The sequence below is a fragment of the Centropristis striata genome, chromosome 7, assembly GCF_030273125.1.
Source record: "Centropristis striata isolate RG_2023a ecotype Rhode Island chromosome 7, C.striata_1.0, whole genome shotgun sequence".
In the NCBI taxonomy this organism is placed as follows: domain Eukaryota; kingdom Metazoa; phylum Chordata; class Actinopteri; order Perciformes; family Serranidae; genus Centropristis; species Centropristis striata.
The window spans coordinates 29,029,825-29,048,502 of NC_081523.1; the positions used below are offsets into that span (position 1 = coordinate 29,029,825).

Genomic DNA, 18,678 nt, shown 5'->3' on the forward strand with positions numbered 1-18,678 from the left:
GCGCCTAATCTCAAACCAGCGCTTCAACAGCCAAACAATCAGCTCTAGGACAGGAAACCTGGTTCCAGAGCAGTACCAACTATTTGCTGCTTACGTCAGGGGCTAGGGGTGGGATCATTGTGACCAAGAAGACTAACAAAAATGTTGTGACCGCCATTTAACACAGAGTTTCATTATGGATGCCAAATCAAAGCAGTTGTCCGTAGCGGAGACAAACTGTCTCCTTACACCACAAATGTGTTGTAACAATTGTGTTTGGATGCCAAAGTGGCTCACAAAGCCAGGAGCAACATTTGTAGAGAAACAATGTAGTCCGACATTGTTGTTGCAAACAGGTTCTGAGAAGGATTACAAGTTGAACTAACTGCAAACCAGCATCAGCACCAGCCCAGCACTAGATAGGTTCAGGTTCGCGAAAAGGGTATGTGACAAAGAAACAGGAGCCAAGTCTGAATGGCATGTTTTCTGATCCCGGAAGGCCACAAAATCTGACATGGTTGATTCATGTCACAGTTTGTGGGTGGGTAGCCACTCCAGATACACTGATGTATGTGCACAAGCACTGGAAAAAAATAGTTTTTCAGGATATTTCCTCTTTAAGTATGTTGCTCCCTACAAGGTTGTTCATTTAAACACAGACCCATGTTGTCTGAATGCAGTACCTGATGTACAGTGTATATAGTTGTGTTTTTATCGATCACTGCTAAAACAGGCCAGCAGCTGTTTGAAGTGTTTGTAACTGGGAGTTATTCACGTTTAATTCATCTACAGCATGTTTACTTGTGTAACAGTCTGATCTTGGTAACCTCAGTTTGCATATTAGTTAATTTATTCCCTTAACATTTGAGTGTCATAGCCTCTTGCAGTGTGAGTCTGTTATTTTCTGACTGTAGTGTGTGTGTGCGTGTGTGTGTGTGTGTGTGTGTGTGTGTGTGTGTGTGTGTGTTTGTTGCCAGGGCTCCCACACAGTCCCCTTAAAAAGAGCAGCGATGCATTTTATTCCAGGAGGGGCCAACGTTCTGACCCCAAAGGGGAGCAGAGGCAGTGCAGGGTCAATCGAGATGTACCACCTCAGCTGCACAATCTGACAGACCTAATGAAGCTATTTGTAATGGGATTCTCTCCCTTCAGCTCCGGTCCTGTTATCAGTGGCCAAGCAAGCTCTCTGCAGCAGGGCTGAGGCCAGCTCATCAGTACACCATTCTTTCAGTGCCTTCTGGGTGCTGAACAAATGATCGCATTGTGTGGACTCAGGCTGTGACATTAAGACTGTTTGTTACAATACCAGATCGATTATTTGTAAAGAACATTGCTGTCAGTGTTATAATGATAAACACATACATTGCTCCAGTTTGGGACAAGATGCATTGGTGGTAATGTGAGTTAGATGTGTTTTAAAGGAATATTTTGCCACTTTGAGTGAAACATTTATTTGCTTTGTTGCTCAGAGTTAGATATCTGTCCTGTCTAAATATGAGCCACAGTGAGCAGCTTAGCTTAGTGCAAAGACAGGCAAACATTTGAAATAGTATCAGAGTAATATTGGATTTCTCTGTTAAACATACAAAGCCAAACAAACTCTCTCGTACTTCATTATTGGTATGAATACACTAGGCTTTGAAACTTGTCTGATTTCATCACCACTGACAGGTATTAACTTGTCATGTGATGTGGTTTGGTTATTTGTCTGTCAGCAGGATTATGGGAAAACTACTGGCCCGATTTCAGGAAACTTGGTAGAAGTGTATTCCATGGGCCAAGGAAAAAGTCTTTCAATTTTGAAGCAAATTCAAATCACGGGGCAGATGCACAAATTATTTTTCACTTTCATTAACATTGCAAGATAGGGCACAGAGGACTGCATTGGGATTGGAACACGTATCTCACTCAAGTGGTTTAACTTTGCTGCCGGTGGGAGCCATGGATGTACAAAGACAACGGGCAGTTAAAAATGAACTTTGGATTGAACTAGCGCCAACCAGAAGGATGGAGTCAACAAATTAAGTTAAAAAAGAAGATTAAAACAGGTCATGAACGTCTGCTGGCTGCACAGTTTGGGTCTGAGCTGGTGTCTGGATCAGCAGAACTCTGTTAAAAAAAACCAAGAAGAACAACAATGGGGCTCTAAATACTGACCAAATATTGTAATAATATAAGACTCACCATTGCTTCTGGATCTGCCCAAGCATCTCTTGTAATTCGGCAAACACAGTCTACCAAAGAGAACATGTTAAAGTATTATTTTACTTCTATCCAGGTGTTCACCCCATCAGACACCGCTGTGTTTGTCATTAATGTGAAATGGACAAGAGTAATATCGCTTTCTAAAATCATGAGATCTCCTTCTGATTTTACCTGAATTTATGTTATTTGTTTTTGAAGCCTCTCACTGACTTCCGTGGTGCAGTACCACTCTCTGCCTGAACTGATGTGCCAGAAGGGGCAGTGTTTTACCAAAACAGAAATATCACCAAAACCATTGGGTGGATGAATATAAAATCATATTTTAATGATGATTTCTGTAGTGTGGAGCCAGTCATGTATGCATGGTCAGAATGTTTGTGGGTGCCAGTCGGAGCAGGATTAAGAATAAATAATGAGAGGAGGAATTTTTTTCTTTCATTATGCAGTTTGAGTAAAAAGTTGAAATGTCGAGCATAATGTTGAAATACGATTTTGAGCAGTGATGGGACGGGCTGTGGAAAGGCTTCGGAGTGTGTGTCGAGAAATCCTGGAAGTCTTTTAATAATCGTGTATCGAGGCTTGTTTCTTTAAGGGCGATTGATGTCATTGATGACATTTGAAGCCTCGCTGCTTCAGGCAGTGGTTTGAGTGTTGCCGTGATATATGAACAATATACAAAGTGCAATGGATCCCCGTGAAATTGAGTCCAAGCACAGTGGCAAAAATATTGTTTCTTAATAAGAATGAATGAAGTCATCATCATCACCCCAGTATTCATATTCACAATCACTGTCTAATCTTTGGAAAACACTGCAACAGTTTTAACATAAACATCTCATGTCCTATTGGATTTATTCAAACATTGACTGAAATCATACTGACATGTTTCTTGACATTAACCCTTTATCAGGCAAAGAACTATATTTGGTAACTTCAGGTAATATTTCGAGAAAAAAGTTGCAAATTTACTAAATTAAAGTGGCAAAGTTACAAAAAAAAAAAAAGAGTTGCAGATTCACGAGAAAAAAGTGGGAAAAAAGCAATTTTTTCTCCCAGATTCACCATTTTTTTCTCATAGATTTGCCACTTTAATCTTGTAAACTTTTTTCTCAAAATATTATTTTCGTATGTTTTTTTTTTTTTTTTTACATTTTCTGGCAGTATGTAATATCCTCCAATATTGTCTAGGGTTGAAGTTTGGAATTTGAAAGTATTTCAATGAGTGTCCTATTAAGGATTAAAACGGTGAATCTGGGAGAAATACGTTTTTTTCCACTTTTTTCTCGTAAATTTGCGACTTTTTTTGCGCAGATTTGCCACTTTAATCTAGTAAATTTGCTATTTTTTTCTCAAAATATTACCTGAAGTTACCAAATATAGTTCTTTGCCTGATGAAGGGTTTATAGACTCTTACGATTACCCACACATTAATCAAAAACAGATTTAATGAATGAATGAATGAATAAATGAGTCATACAAAGTCAAATTAAATTGTTCTTGGCAGTGATTATTCCCTTGCTGACACTGTTGCAAGACAGCCAAGAGGCCATCACAAATAGTTAAAATGAGAATAAAAGTTTTGACCAGCAGGGGGGGTTTTTTGTGCACATGAAGCTTCGAGAAATGAACTTTTTTTTGAACCAATTGGATGGAAAGCTTCAAGGCTTCATGGGGCTTCATCTGGCCATCACTAATTTTGAGAAAAAAAGTGGTAATGACGAGAATAAAATCAACTTTTTGTGTTCGGTAAAGTTGAAAAGATATTCACAGATTCATTATTCCAGTGTCAATAAGTCATCAGAGGAACATTGTTTTCAGAGAAACAGTTGATTTGAGTTGGACCTGATTTTCATCAATGTGATAAAATGAGCAATAAGCACAATATTTAAGGGTGTAGTAGTACTAAAATCCCCTGATTTAGTTGGTTACTACAACTATTATTTTGGGAAGATCTGCTTTTATGTCATAAATGTGAATTTTTTAGACATATATTAGACATATTGAGGAAAATCAAGTTGTAGCGTGCAGTCTTCTTTACCGAACTCAAAGAGTTGACTATTCTCGACATTTCAACTTTTTTCTCAAAGTGCATAATTCATTTTTTCACCCTCCTCTGATTATTTTTCTTCTCCTACCTGACCCTAATCTTCTTCCGTACTCAAGCGTCCAGCTCATCCATGAAAGTGCCACATGGCTGCAGGTTTTTGTTCCAACAAAGCAGGAGCACACCTGACTCAACTCATTCAATCAACTGAACTGTCTTCACTGAGTTGATTTGTTGTATCAGGTGTGCTTCTGCTTGGAACAAAATCCTGCCCTTAATGGATGAGTGTGACACCTCTGTTTATAGTTGTCTGTACTTCCAAGAAGTTTATGATGCCGGGGAGATAGGGAAGACAACATTATCGGCTTCTTTTCAGTAACATATCTAGCAAAGTCATCTCCACTAAGAGCCCTCTGCTCACTGCAGTCATCACTCTCTGTATCAGTAAATAAAAGAACTTAAACATGGTGAATGCAAGTCTACTATTCAGTAGTGAGAAAGCTTACACCATGGCCATAATCTAATTATTAGATCAAATTTAAAGTGCTCTCTTGCTTCGAACGGACATTTTATCTCTCATTAATATGATTCGATATGATACCTTTGAATTCTCAGAGATGCTGAGAAAGTATTGATTCACATCAACATATCAACACTCCCTTACAGGTAGTCCGGTATATGATGCTTGTGTGCATCGATCCAGGACGTTCCCAGTATTCAGGTCTTGTTTCTGTGAGGTCCGCGCCCACCTTCATGAGGCTCTGCTCATCTCTGAGATATTAATTGCAGCTCCCAAATTGCCTGCCTGCCTGCCTGCTCCACCCGATTGTATCCGAGGAAGCACTGTTTAATCACCCAGATAGTGCTGAGAGATTCTTCCGGGCTTTGCACAGATTAAGAGGACATTACCTAGAAATGAGGGAGAGGAAATGGTCTATGGGTTTTTAAATACTCACTGGAGAGCCTCAGTCTCAGGTCTTTTATTTTGTCAGTTTTCTTTTTGCCTATATTTGTTCATGGGCAATCTTTGCATACTTCATATTCATGGTTTTACACACACCGTGAGCTGCCCCAGTGATTGTGATTTTTAGGTTAGGTCCCTTGCTTAAAGGAGTTTAGTGCTGCAGTCAAGAAGCTGCATTTTCTGGGCCTCCAGAAAGAAGTGTTTTTCCAAAGCTGGAGTACAGTAAGATGTTTTTTGATCTTCCACCCTGACAAATTCCCTGACATTTCCTTTTTGCCATGTCAATTTGTTTTTGTTGACGACTGTTAAATTTAGGATGAATTTCTGTCATGCACTGATGCTGAAGCTGTTTTCGGGGCGCTTGAGGTAACTTCAGGTCTTTCCCATCAATGTCAGTGGATGCTGGCAGCAGAAATTACGCCTGCCTGCCTCTCTCTCTCTCTCGCTCTTATTGACTTCTCTTTGCCTCTCGATCTCTCCTCTCTTTAACGCTCCGTTGTTTGTCAGTGTTGATGCATGCTTGTCACATGATGCCTATCGCGCAGCAGCGGCCAGTTTTCCATCCGGCCCGATAAAGCAACAAACACCAGCCAGTGAGCACAACAAAGGAAGGATGCAAATCTTTACAAAGGGCTTTCTTTTTTTTTTTTACCCTGATTCTGGTAAACACCATCAACAATAGCCTTTTTGTAAACAAAATGGCCGGTAGTTGCTCTTCAACAGAAAAGAGTGTTTTTTTTTTCCAGAATAGTTAATGATTCATTTGGGTAAACAAGGATTTAATTGTCTCTCAGTGTGCAAAGCCCTGACATTTGATGTTAAATTATAGCTATAAAACTCTGGGCAACACTGAGGTCCATCTCAGTGCCAAGCTGGCACAGACTGTGGGACCTGTTCAATTCTAATCTGGACTGCATGGAGGTAAGACATGGTGGCATTGATCTGAGACATCTCAGAGGAGAACAGCATATGGTTTTATTACTGTATCAGGAGGTTTATGATTTAATCTCAGAATAATCTGTGATTTCAAAGAGAGAATGAGACATTTTTATTCTTAAAAAACACACGTTACCTTTGTTTGACAGCATTGACACTGAGTTTCAGTTGATTCTGTTTCAGTTGATTCAAGGTATGACTCTGCAAACGCACACAAAGGTAAAATATGGATGCAAGGTTTTGGTCTGAGACTTTTTCATCAATAGTAGAAGGAGCAGAGCAGACGGGCCGGAGCTGAGGAGTGAGAAGTGATGGATTGAGGCTGCCTGTCTCTCAGAGTGACGGCTCAGAGACAGCATGTGTTCTCCTTCCACCAGCCCTGCTCTTTCTCCTCAGCCTCCCTACTTCCTGTAATGGCCCAAGCACATACATTGAGGGAGAATACCGATACAGTATAAATGAGAAGTTCTCTAGGTTCTTCTCCACAGTTTTCATCTCTCCTTCCATCACCTTCCACCTAACTGTAACTGCAGATAACAGCACAAGTGTGGGTGGTCAACATGAAAGCATTTTTTATCAAGCCTTCAGCCATTATTGTTTCTTTAACTAACAGCATTGGACAGTTGGGAAATGTATCTAAGTACATCTATTCAGCTACTGTACTTATTTATCTGACAGTTCAAGTTACAAGTGATTTTTTTCTGACATTTCGATAATAAAAGAGATTTAACTCCAGTGAGGACCTCAGTCCTATGCAGACTTTATACTATGTCATCTGACTTCTTGCTTTGCTCCTGTTATAATAACGACTGCCACTAGTGGTCACAGCTTAACAATGAACTCAAAAATGTGTGGTAATGAGCTGCTTGCACAAATGACCATTGGGGCCATTTTGGGGGGGAGGAGCATCCCCACACACTGTGTTGATTGTTGCACCAACTATATTAAAATGCAAGATGAAACCTGTTATTGCACCGATTCTTTCTGAATTCTTCCTTGAATTAGGATTTTCATTGTTTCAGTGAATTACTCTCTAGAAATAGAATGTGCAGTAGTCAAATAATTGAATGCAAGGATATATGGATGTACTACTGAAAGTCTCATGAGTACGGTTTTCTTTCTGCAGAAATGAAAGGTGTTTACGGGTTAGCGGTGTAATCATACGTGACTAAAAAATAGACAAGGGCCCCTTGTGACATGCTGTAGCCGTTACTTTAGTATGTTCTTCTAGTCCTCAGTGGCCAGTTCCACTCCAACTGAGCTGCCTTGCTATTCCCAGTTCAGGAAATTGGGCCTTATACTTGTGTTTCTAAAAATAGCTGCTTTATTTTACCAGAAATGCGGTAGTGTGGCCAATTACATTTGGCTGAATTCCCTTCCTGCCCTAGGGGAAAGTGCAGCCGTTTCAAGAGCCAAACCGTCACTCAGGGACTGTTAGAGGCTACGACTGATTAGTAATTGTAGTACAGAGCTTTCTCAAGTTTTTTAGATGTAGATGTTATATTTTGAGATCTAATTGCCACTTCCTTTTTTGGGGGGACAGAAGCTAATTATCAAGCTGATTTCATGAGATGTGGGATGTAACCGTCAGCGACGGCACCAGTGATGACCTTCATGCTGGAAGTCCACTCCAAACAAGCAGTTTCAAGCTTCACTTCGCATGAATGGCTGTGTTGTTGTGTTTTTTTTCACCAGTTAACTGCAATTAGATTTAGGATTGTCAACAATTAATCAGTTGTTCTCCCCTGGAGTTTCTATCCGCTTGCTACTGCTAACAATATGTCCTTCTTAATTACGCAGTAATGGGCATAAACAAAGTGTTTATTGTTGTGTAATGAACTGTGGCTCATGAAAAAACAAGAAAGGGACGCAAAGTGGGAAACATCTCGGTCACCTTTAATTCACTGTCGTTAATGTAGTGCATCGCTTGAACACACCTAGAGTCCTTATTCAGTCTTTTTCACTTGCAGAACATCCTTTTTTCAAATATTTCAGACTGACATAAATGTTAATAGCTTAAAGCCCCTGCCTCGGTCAGGGTCCATTAAGGGCAATGTCCGTAAACTGATGCTTTTCTGCCAGTCTAATCCATTTCTGTCCATATCAGTGTTTGCATTATGATGCCTTCACTTCATGTTTTTTTTGTACCTTCACTTATAAGCGTGTGACTTGCTTGGTGTGACAGTGCTTCTCCTCACCACCGCTGCAAACAGAGGCAGCTGATAACATCCCAGAACAATGTTTGATCTCTTCACGGCTTTGACACCTTCGACACACACACGCACCTGCCTCCTTCGCCGTCCCTCTCTCCCACTTCTCATTCTCTGATACCCCAGATAAAGCCTTCTGCTGTCTTGGCGGATAGCGATGAGAAGGCGAGAGTTTCGTCAGGCTGCGGTGGTACACATTACATAATTGACGAGTGCAGGGTTGAGGCTGCCCGTCATGCGCAAATCCCAGAACGGATCTTTTATTCAAAGCAGCAGCGCGTAAAAAAAATTCCTTCTCAGCCAGGCTCTGTTGTTCCATCAGGGAGACTGATCCTCCATATGTTTCATACCATGCTGAGGGTGATGGGGTTGAATTCACAATCACCATCCCTGGGGCACACCTGCACACACACACACACACACACACACACACACACACGAACACACACACAGACCTAAAAGAGTTAAAAAAAAAAAAAAATCCATACTCTGCACTTTAATCAATCATCACCTGAATCTTATCATTCAATCCTGCTAAAACGGAGATTATCCGATACATCAAAGTGTTATCATTCAAGGGCTTTAAGTTACCTACCATTCATCAAACTGTGACAGGATTTGTTTTGGGTTGGTGCTATAAATCATTTTGAAGGAAAAGGCGTCAGCTTTTTTCACCCAGACTGGATGACTTCATTTGTAATCTACTTTCAACAGCAGAACATTATGTTTTTTATGTGGAAAATGATGATGACTGATTTCCTGACTTCCAGACAGTAAACAGCTTGTAACTACTGTCACTTAAAGCTGGGTAATAATTCAATATGACAAATTATATATGGAGATTTCATGATACAAAATAATGTCGTCTAAATTGATAATTAGCACAAGCTAATTCAAATTTGCAGTGAAGTCCTTAATTAAAATTAACTTAGGTGTATACAAAAATACCTTGGAGTTATTTCACATTTTCAGCCCAACTGTTGCTACTGTTGTGACTTCCACTACCTCTAATAATGATACATCAATGCGGTACTACAGTAGATACAACGTTAGAAGTTACCTGGTGAACCTAATTAAGAGTTTTGTTCTTTCAGCTGAGTTATATCTCTGTATCAGAAGAGACATGAGTGAACTCAAGCAGCAAACTGAGACGCTTCAGGTGGTAACAGATTTCTCAATGTGCCAGAGGTCTTATTAACCCCTCTGCTCTGACCAGGACATCAGCCCCTGCTGAGATGAGAGGCAGAGAGGCAGAAAGGTAGCTCTGTACAGCAGGTTATTGCTTTTTACTGCTCTCTTAGGATACAACCAGGCAGAAAAGAGATGGGTTGGAATGAATTAGTCCAAGTTAAAAAAGTACACGATAAGATAAGATAAGATAAGATAAGATAAAATAAGATAAACTTTATTGTTCCCAAGGGGATTTTTTTCTTGGGCAATAGTGCTGCACACAGATCCAATCAACTTAAGACAATTAGCAGCCAGCAAGGCAGTACACCAAGGATAAAGTCCCAGACTGCTCTCCTCTCAAAAATGTCAATATAGGATGTTTGTACAAGCAGCAAAGTACGGCTAATGTTTACATTTTAGACTGTCCTCCGCCACCTTCTTGCAGATGTAGTAGTAATTAGGGATGGGAATAATAAATCGATGATCGCTTAATGGTCGTTAAGAATTTGGTCAATCTCATGAAATTGTATTTTCTTAATTTTATTTGATCTGTGATTGTGTATCAGTACTCACTGAACTGAAACACGGCCGAGCGTTCAGTTCTGCGGCAGTGAGTGAATGAGCCAATGAGCTGAGAATTAAGTTGGATAAAGCTACAGTTTGCAAACTGAAAGTTGCAATAACAATTATAAAACACACAGAAACACAAGGGTATTAATTGTAATTGTATTAAAACTGTATCAAACCTTGCTAGCATGAATTACTGAGTTTAATTTGATCCAAAACTCATTTAAACACAAAACACATTTAAATATGCAAGATTACTGTGAAAACTAACGTCATGCCTCTTCGGGGGCTAAAACATAAAACATTGAACTCCTTGACGTTATCTTTACAGTTTAATCTCAGTTGAGTTAGCTTCACGATTGACAGGATCAAGTCTCTTTTCGTCCTTTCAAAATAAAAGCGTCACCCAGTGTGTGTGTATGTGTGTGTGTGTGTGTGTGTGTATATATATTATTTTGCCCATGTATGCATGTAGCAATTAATCGATTAATTGATCGTTAACGTTATAGATAATCGAGTTGGCAGGTTTCTTCCAAACGCCCATCCCTAGTAATGAAGGCGTTGTGGCTCGAACAAACGTCACCCTCGTTACTACTTCACTTCCGGCATTTAATTACATTATTTACTTTTTAAACTTTCTTTTATAACGCCTTACCAGAAAGGGTTTTGCCCTAAACCTAGGTCAGTGGTTTTGTAGCTTAAATTCACAGAAACTGCAGCCTTTTTTACAGCCGCAAACCGCATGTGTATATATTGGTGTGTGGGCTATTTTTTTAGGATGATCCAAGGTACCATGAGCCACGAAACGCTCATTTTGACAAACCCTCATATGGGTAGTTAACCCGTTAACGGTCTATTCTGTCATTTAGGTTGGAGATCTTGATGCAAATTACATACTACATAAAAGAGAAACTTTGGGATATTTGCTTCTGACTTTGAAAATGAATGTGTTGTCATCAGCAAACACGATGACCTTCTAAAGTACCACCCTGCAACACGCATAGTCCAACTGAGCACCTGCAGCTATTGTCACATTGGTAGGCTACTTGAAGCAGCACTTCCCCACCAATTTTAAACACAGTGTTGTTTCAGGGCAGAATTCAAAGTAAAGTTGTGCAAAATCCACCTGGTGAGTCAAACTGTATAAAGACAGGGGTTTATTAAAGTGTGTTTTGCTAATGGATGAAATGGACTGAGTAACATCACATGAGGCGGCTGTGGCTCAGTTGGTAGAGAGGTTGTCTTTTGATCGGAGGGTTGGTGGTTCGATCCCCGACCATGGCAGCCTACATGTCCAAGTATCCTTGAGCAAGATCCTGAACCCCAAATTGCTCCTGATGCTGTGTTCATCTGTGTGAATGAATTTCCAATGGTCGCAGGTGGCAGTGTGCCCTGGTAGCCTCGACCACCAGTATGAATGTGTGTGTGAATGACTTTGGATAAAAGCGCTATATAAGTGCACCCCATTTATTACATGTAATTACCTTTATATGGAATAATGATGCAAACATTTATCACACTCAACTGTTCCAGCGGCTCTTGAGACAGTAACCTCACTGGTTGAGTTAAATCTCTTTTATTATCGATTCACCAAAGTTGGATAGTAAAGAAGAAAGCTTGAAACAGTGTCTCAGTTTTTCCCTCTTCATATATTATAATGGAATAATGGCTGTGGAAGGTTACCAGAATAGCTAACTACATTACCTGCATAGCTACAGGCTAGTTTGAGTTGAGCATGAGTTCATTCTTTCAGGAAGTAGCACAAGGCTCTATCTCCAATCTGCCTCTATAGATTCACATCATTTTCGATTAAAAGTTAAGTCAAAATTAATGACCTTCAGTTCATCTGTCACAAGTTCAATTTCCTTCACTTCTGCAACAATATCCACATCCATACCACTGGCTTCAGTTAAACAGTTTAACAAGCTACATAATGGCTTTCTGCAGGCATTTTCAAACCTTTGTGGTTAGCTTAATCAAGGCTGTATGCAGCACTGTGGGACATGATTAGAACTGTTTTCACAAAAACCTATTGGTATGAATAGTATCATTTTTTTTTTCTTCTGGGGAATCTAGTCGCAAGGTCAAGGAGTGCAGTGGGGCAGTATGGTCCCCCATGTTGGGTTTGTAACATCTTAGTCATCATGAGGTGATGATGCCAACTTGGCCGCGGCTTGTGGATTGCGTTACTGATCACAGCCTGCTTGTAATGAATCTGTAACAAATTCAACTTTCAAAGCAACCTGCTGAAATATGTCAGAAAACCTACATCTGAGCACAGTCCAAAGAACAAACAAGCCAATCAATTTCTCCTCCTTCTCCTTGTACCCTTCAAAGTTCTCAGCGAGCTTTGTTACTTTGTTTTGGCAGGAAATCATTCTCTCTTTGCCAGGGCATTTTTTTTTCAATCTGGCTTTCTTTATTTACATCTTGAGAGGCGGTAAGTTTTGATGGGGGCAGAATCATTTCTTCCTGCCTTAAATGAAAAGAGCGTGAGCCAAGGTCAGCTCTCTAGGATGACTTCTAAAACCTAAATCACTCTTCTTTTTCGTATGACGCAAGCCTGCCTGCTTGTCGGGACTAATGATGATGGACTGTAATTTTCTTTTGGAATATAAAATAAGCTGCTGCTCTCACAAACACAGGCTGCACACACAGGAGAAGCATTTGCGGTACAATGTGTCTTAGCTCTGCTTTCAGCTGAACAATTACCTGGAAATACGGAGCTGTCAAGGGATTCTGTCGGAGCACAGAGTGCTCCAAAGTAGCTCCAGTAGGTTGCAGCTTTTTCTGTTTTACTAGACTGTATACTGAGGAGAAATAGGAGAGGAGAACAGAGAATGGATGACTTGGACAACAAGTCATATGTAAACCTGAGGCGCAAAAATACTGTGTGTATGTGTGTACAGTGGGGCTTCTTTATCGCTCAGTAGGCTTGGATAAATAGTAAAGATGCCTTCATCTCCTCTGTTGAGTTGAATCCTTATTCTGTAATACATCGAGATAGAGCACATCATTTTGATTTTGTTTTTTCAGCCTGCATCCTTCTCAATCAACAGTGGTTTCTTTTATAGGACAGATACATTTATAAATTCTTCTCATCTAACCCTTGGCTGGAAAGCTATTTTTTTTAAACATAACCAATCATAACCAAATCCTAGAGATGGCAGATCAGAAAATAATATCATAGAGCAGACTATAGGTCTGGGAAATTAATCAAATTGTATTTCAGTTACTAGTTTGGCTTCTGATTATGATAAACAAGATAATCAAATAATTAAATTATTGTTAAATTATTGTGCAGCATTTTCCTTTGATGCTCTCGTTTTGTCCTCTGTTATAAATTCAGAGCAACCCAGGCCTTTCCTTGGCCAATGGTGTCTAATGTTTTTATTATTATTATTTTTATATATTGAATATATATTTACTTGTAATGTTACAACATAGTTTATCTTATGCATTGTGATCTAATTTATTTTTATTTAATATTTTTATTTTTCTGACAGCTATTTTTTTATTTGGTTCAAGAAAAGTTAAAGAAAATCCACTGTGAAAGAATGCAGGAAATGCATGATGCTTCCATAGTCAATGAGTAATCATGTTTTTGCCCTAATCAAGCATTCCAAGTGCAGACTTTAGCCAAGACATGCCTTACATCCTTATCTCCGACTTGGGGGGTGCACACGAATTTTGCCAGTTGGGAACTAAATTCCAGGTTGTTTAAACACCACATGAATGCACCACAAATGCAATGTGTATGAAAGTGAATGATAATTAATGAATCCACCCTGTGATTAGGCCCACTCCAAAGTTTAATGGGTTCTTCACTGGTCCATACGACACACTGCTGAAAGACAGACAGAAAAAACTGCGCTTAAAACATAAACTTCTTGGTGGAGGTAAATATTTTGTCGTATATGTTTTCAAAGGTGCTGACATCTTGACTCTTCATCAGAAAACACTGTGTGTGTCCTTTTGGAAAGCCATGTCAAACAACCTTCTTTGTCATTTTGGTTAGAGGACTTGTTGGAGATTAATCCACATGCACATCAGTCTTACATAATTAATGCTTTCACTTGCATTTAAATTTTCACATTCACATTTTGCATGTCATTTACATAGCTTCCCAAAGAACTAATCAGGTTGCTCACTGCATTCACAGGAAACGTGTATACGAGAGGACGTATGCAATGACTCATGCACTGACGTACAGAAACATTGTCTGCTTATCCACTTGGTCATTTATATGTGACTGCAGTGCTTCTATGTGAGTGCAGAGGTACTGACAGCTGAGGAAAGACCTTCATCAGTGTAGCGCTCCCCAGACAGCCAGCCCTTCAATCAGTCAGTCAGTCAGTGAGCTAACCCTCACTCAGCATTCATTATTAATCACAGAATTAGACTGGGGCGCTCTGCAAACGTTGTGGGTTGAAGGGGGACAAGTCGTGATAGAATATGCAGTTGTCTGCATAATGCACAGCAGGTGAGGTATCAGGCGCTGATATGAAGCGCAAATATTGCATGAGGGCTCTGGAGTTATTACTATCATGACGACAGCGGCATCAGGGGCAGTGGTGAAGACTGTCAACACAGAACCAAGAGCAGAGAAAATGTGTCTGACTGGCTGCTGTGTAAATAAATCTGATTGGATGTGGGTATTGGGGGTATGAAATTCTGAAATTCTATCTCCTCGAGGCATGGCCACCTATTTTTTTATATCTTCATTTACCAACGGAAATGCTTTGCTAAACATACCAGCTTCTTTACAACAATTTCATGTTATTCACATTGTGATCCCCAGAGCTGCCCAGCACAGGCCTCTGAAGCATTGTGACCTTCAATACTTAGCCAGTGTGTCAGCACTGCACTGGTGGACTCAGGGGAGGGGCTGGCCAATGGGGGCGACCACACCATATTTGAAAATAGCACAGCAAAAGTGCTCTCTTTAATGCCCCCATGGTAGATAAAACATGTTAGGTGTCCTCTAGCATGCCTTTCCAGTTGAGAAAACATGGTGAAGTGCCCTCTAGGTTGCCTGTAAATACAGAAAACGTGATGAGGTCCTCTTTCGGGTCCATAAATGGAGAAAACATGATAAAGTGCCCCTTAGGATGCACAATATAAGATTTTATTTATCACGCAGTGGGGAAATTTAGTTGTCACAGCAGCTCAAGTTACAGACAGTGGAGTTTACAAAGATATAAAAAAAGAATACAAATACGACACACACACACACACACATACATTACAACTTATATACTTGAAATACTTACATGGCTGCTATTTGGCATTTATTATTAATATTGCACATTTATTTTTCCTGAGAGTATTTCACAGATATTGCACATTAGAGAAAAATAGACTGTAGCATGTTATAATAGGTGCTTGTTTGTAGTAATTTGAACAATAAATGACAAATACACTTTTGCTCATGAAGTTGGAATAAAATATATATATTTTTTTACCTCTTTCCATGAAATGTTTGTGACAATGTGATTTATTCTTGACAGATGAAGTGAATATCTTCTCAAAACTTTATTAATCAAGCTCTTCCAAACGATTACTGATGCATTTAAATAGGAATAAACTGAGGATTGTGTCTGAAAACAAAATTGTTCCAACTTTATGGGCGACAGTGTATATTAAAAAAAATATATGGAGAAAACATGATAAAGTGCCCTCTATGGGGCCCTTCCAGTAAATAAAAAGTGATTAAATGCACTCTCGGGTGCCCATAAATGGAGAAAACATAGTAAAATGCCCTCTAGGTTGCCTTTAAATAAAGAAAACATGATAATGTGCCCTCTAAGGTGCCCTTCCAGGATAGGAAACATAATTAATTACACTCTAGGGTGCCCATAAATGGAGAAAACATATTAAATTGCTCTTTGGATGCATCAAAAACGTTCTTTAGCTGTTGCCCCACTGCATGTAACCTAGGCCCTTTTTATTATTATAATTTTTTAACCCCTGACTCTCAGGCAGCGTGTCAGAATTGGCCATTTACCAACATCTCTTTAGCCAGAGGAACTCTTGACTGCCACCCAGAATAATCACATTGTCCCACTATTGACCTCTGATCAGCTCCACAGGATCAGCTGGGAGGTTAAGTGTGCCATTAGCTGAGGGTGGCGGGAGCATCATTCATTCATTTGTCATCATCACTGACCATCAATCTTCCCCGTTCCCACACCTGCTTGTTGTGCTGCCGTCCTGTCAAACCAAAGGAAAAACTCACTTACAAGAGCATTGCATCACATTAAGTAGAATAAAATGTGTATTAATCAAAGTGCTGCTGTGAGCCGCGACTGTGTGTTGAGATAATCCCCATTCAGGAGCGATGTAAGGACTCGTCCAGGACCAGAGAGAGAGACAGAGAGAGACGAGGTGATAACTAATGCGGCCCAGGCTTAGCTTCACCTTTGATGTTTGTACTAGAAATCCAAGGTGCTCAGAGCCTATCTGTCCTTGAAGTGAACGCAACCAGGAATCCCTGGAGAGGGAGAGATATTCTAATCCCAGAGCCAGCTAAAACCTAGAGAGGAAAGTTGACTTCGTATTGATTTTTTCTAACTCACTGTGGGTGTCTTCTGATCATAGTTAATGAAACATTGCATGGTTTCACTACTCACTAATGCATATTTGGCCTGAAGTCAGAGCTGCATGTGGAGATAGTTATCATGTGCAGAGCTGACTATACATTAAAACTTGAGCTCATGTTGCTGGTTGGCAATGTTTGCTGTTTCAGGTTTTTAACAAGGGTATAAAAGAAAAAAACTGTGATGTTAAAAATAACTTGTTCTTTCACATTTCATGTAACTTTTGGTCTTTGTTTTATATCAAGGATCAGTCTAAACCCCAGTTGTATGCATAACAGCTAATAATTGTAAATGAACTGCTGTTGAACTCATTTTGGGAATTTTATTTTAAATAAATATTCCACCAGAGCAAAGGGTTGCTTGAAAGCATGAGGCAATTTTTAAGGAACCATTACATCTTATTAAACCCATAGTCTTGAAATAAAAGTTGGCCTGTGAGGAAGCGTGCGTAAGGGCGCGTTTTGATTTCATCACCACTGACACCTTCAAGGGTGCAGTCGATCCGGCGTTTTTTTTGCTGCCAGGCTTTTGTTTCTTCAGCCATCAAAGGCAGCAGAACCACTGGACAGGTTGGTGTGTATGGCAGAATGATTCATCCCATGGTATGAAGCATCAAAACCAATTTGCGCTGCAGTATTGGACACTGGCCTCTTTTTGTGTGTGTGCCTGTGATGTCTATATTTCTGAGGTGGTGCAGTGTGAATACTAAGGTCAGGCTGACGTATTGGTTATTTGAAAGTATCGAGTAAGTGTTGCCTCATTATTAATAATCAGATATTTTCCAGAAAAGAAGAGGTGATAAATTGACTATGAAGGTCCTTGTCTGAAAATTTTCTTATTACTTTAGTAGCAGTAATAGCTGTCATATCTTTTCTTGCATATAAATTGCATATCTGTATAACTATCATGGGTTTTCCTTGGAGAAATATTGACTCAACGTTTTTTTCTTTTGGACATCAGCCAATACCACATGTCTTTCTGTAGAATTAGAGAGTTGAATGAAGTCACAGAAGGAACAAACCTTTACAGAGAAGGTGTATCTGGTTCACAGGGTCAGGAGTTCATACATTTATTTTGGGGCAGGAACAAATTTAGCTTTAAACATAATTAGTAAAAGGTTGAAATTAATTTTGAAATTGAATTGATAGCCAGTAAAGGGTGGATAAAATAAATAATAATAAATAAATGTGATCAAACGTTCTTGAATCGTTAAGATCCATGCTGCCACAGTTGGGAAAAATTACAATCATGAGAGAACTCTGGCTTGAACAAATGGGACATAATTAAAAGCAGGGATAACTTTCTCCAGATCAGTGGATGGACTGTATAACCCTATTGACTTGAGCATCAAAACTGCACTTTTCCAGCGCTGACACAGTGCTGTGAAGATAGCTCTGGCTATGAAAGACTAATGTCTTTAAGGATCAGCAGAATGGAGCTAATTTACAGCAAACAAAGCAGTTGGACATCCAGCAGTTAATGAGAATGACAGCACTGCTACTATGAGCAGGTGTTACAGGTACATACAGCAGGGTGTCGTCAGCATAAAAATGAAAACTATAATTATTGAATTATTATGTAATTATTATTATTATTATTATTGCTCCTTTTGCTTTTAATTGTAAAAGAACAGTGACAGAATGTCTAGTGTCCTGCACAACCCCACCATTTTTAAACAGCTGAGCTACCGCCAATAGTGCCTGCATTTTTTAAAATTCACTTGACTTTCTGGTACACAGTGACACTATGACAATCAGTTAAGAATGCCACCTAGATTTACAGTGTACTATTGGCAAGGGGAAATAACATCTAGAAGCTGTACCATACAGTGAAAATGAGCCACTACTATTCACAAATAATGTCCCCAAAATGAAGCCAGCAAAAAACAGCATTGGACCGAAAACAGAGCCTTGTGGCACAAAACAAGCGAGGATGAACCAATTGCTATTGAGAGGGTACAATGATTAAGAGTAGAGCACCAGCATCAGATTACAGTTGTGAACC

The 18,678-nt window shown here is 39.6% G+C and overlaps 1 protein-coding gene and 1 long non-coding RNA gene across 10 annotated transcripts in view; one reads left to right on the top strand and one right to left on the bottom strand.

The window, feature by feature from the left end:
* Positions 1 to 18,678, top strand: part of arvcfb (ARVCF delta catenin family member b) — a 256,104-nt gene that overhangs the window by 78,267 nt on the left and 159,159 nt on the right. The gene's annotated exons all lie outside the window — the stretch shown is intronic.
* Positions 1,167 to 4,360, bottom strand: LOC131975364 (uncharacterized). Its single transcript, XR_009394716.1, has 3 exons — positions 4,320 to 4,360; positions 2,164 to 2,213; positions 1,167 to 2,088 (listed from the first exon to the last, which is right to left on the bottom strand). It is a non-coding gene; the product is annotated as an uncharacterized LOC131975364 (long non-coding RNA).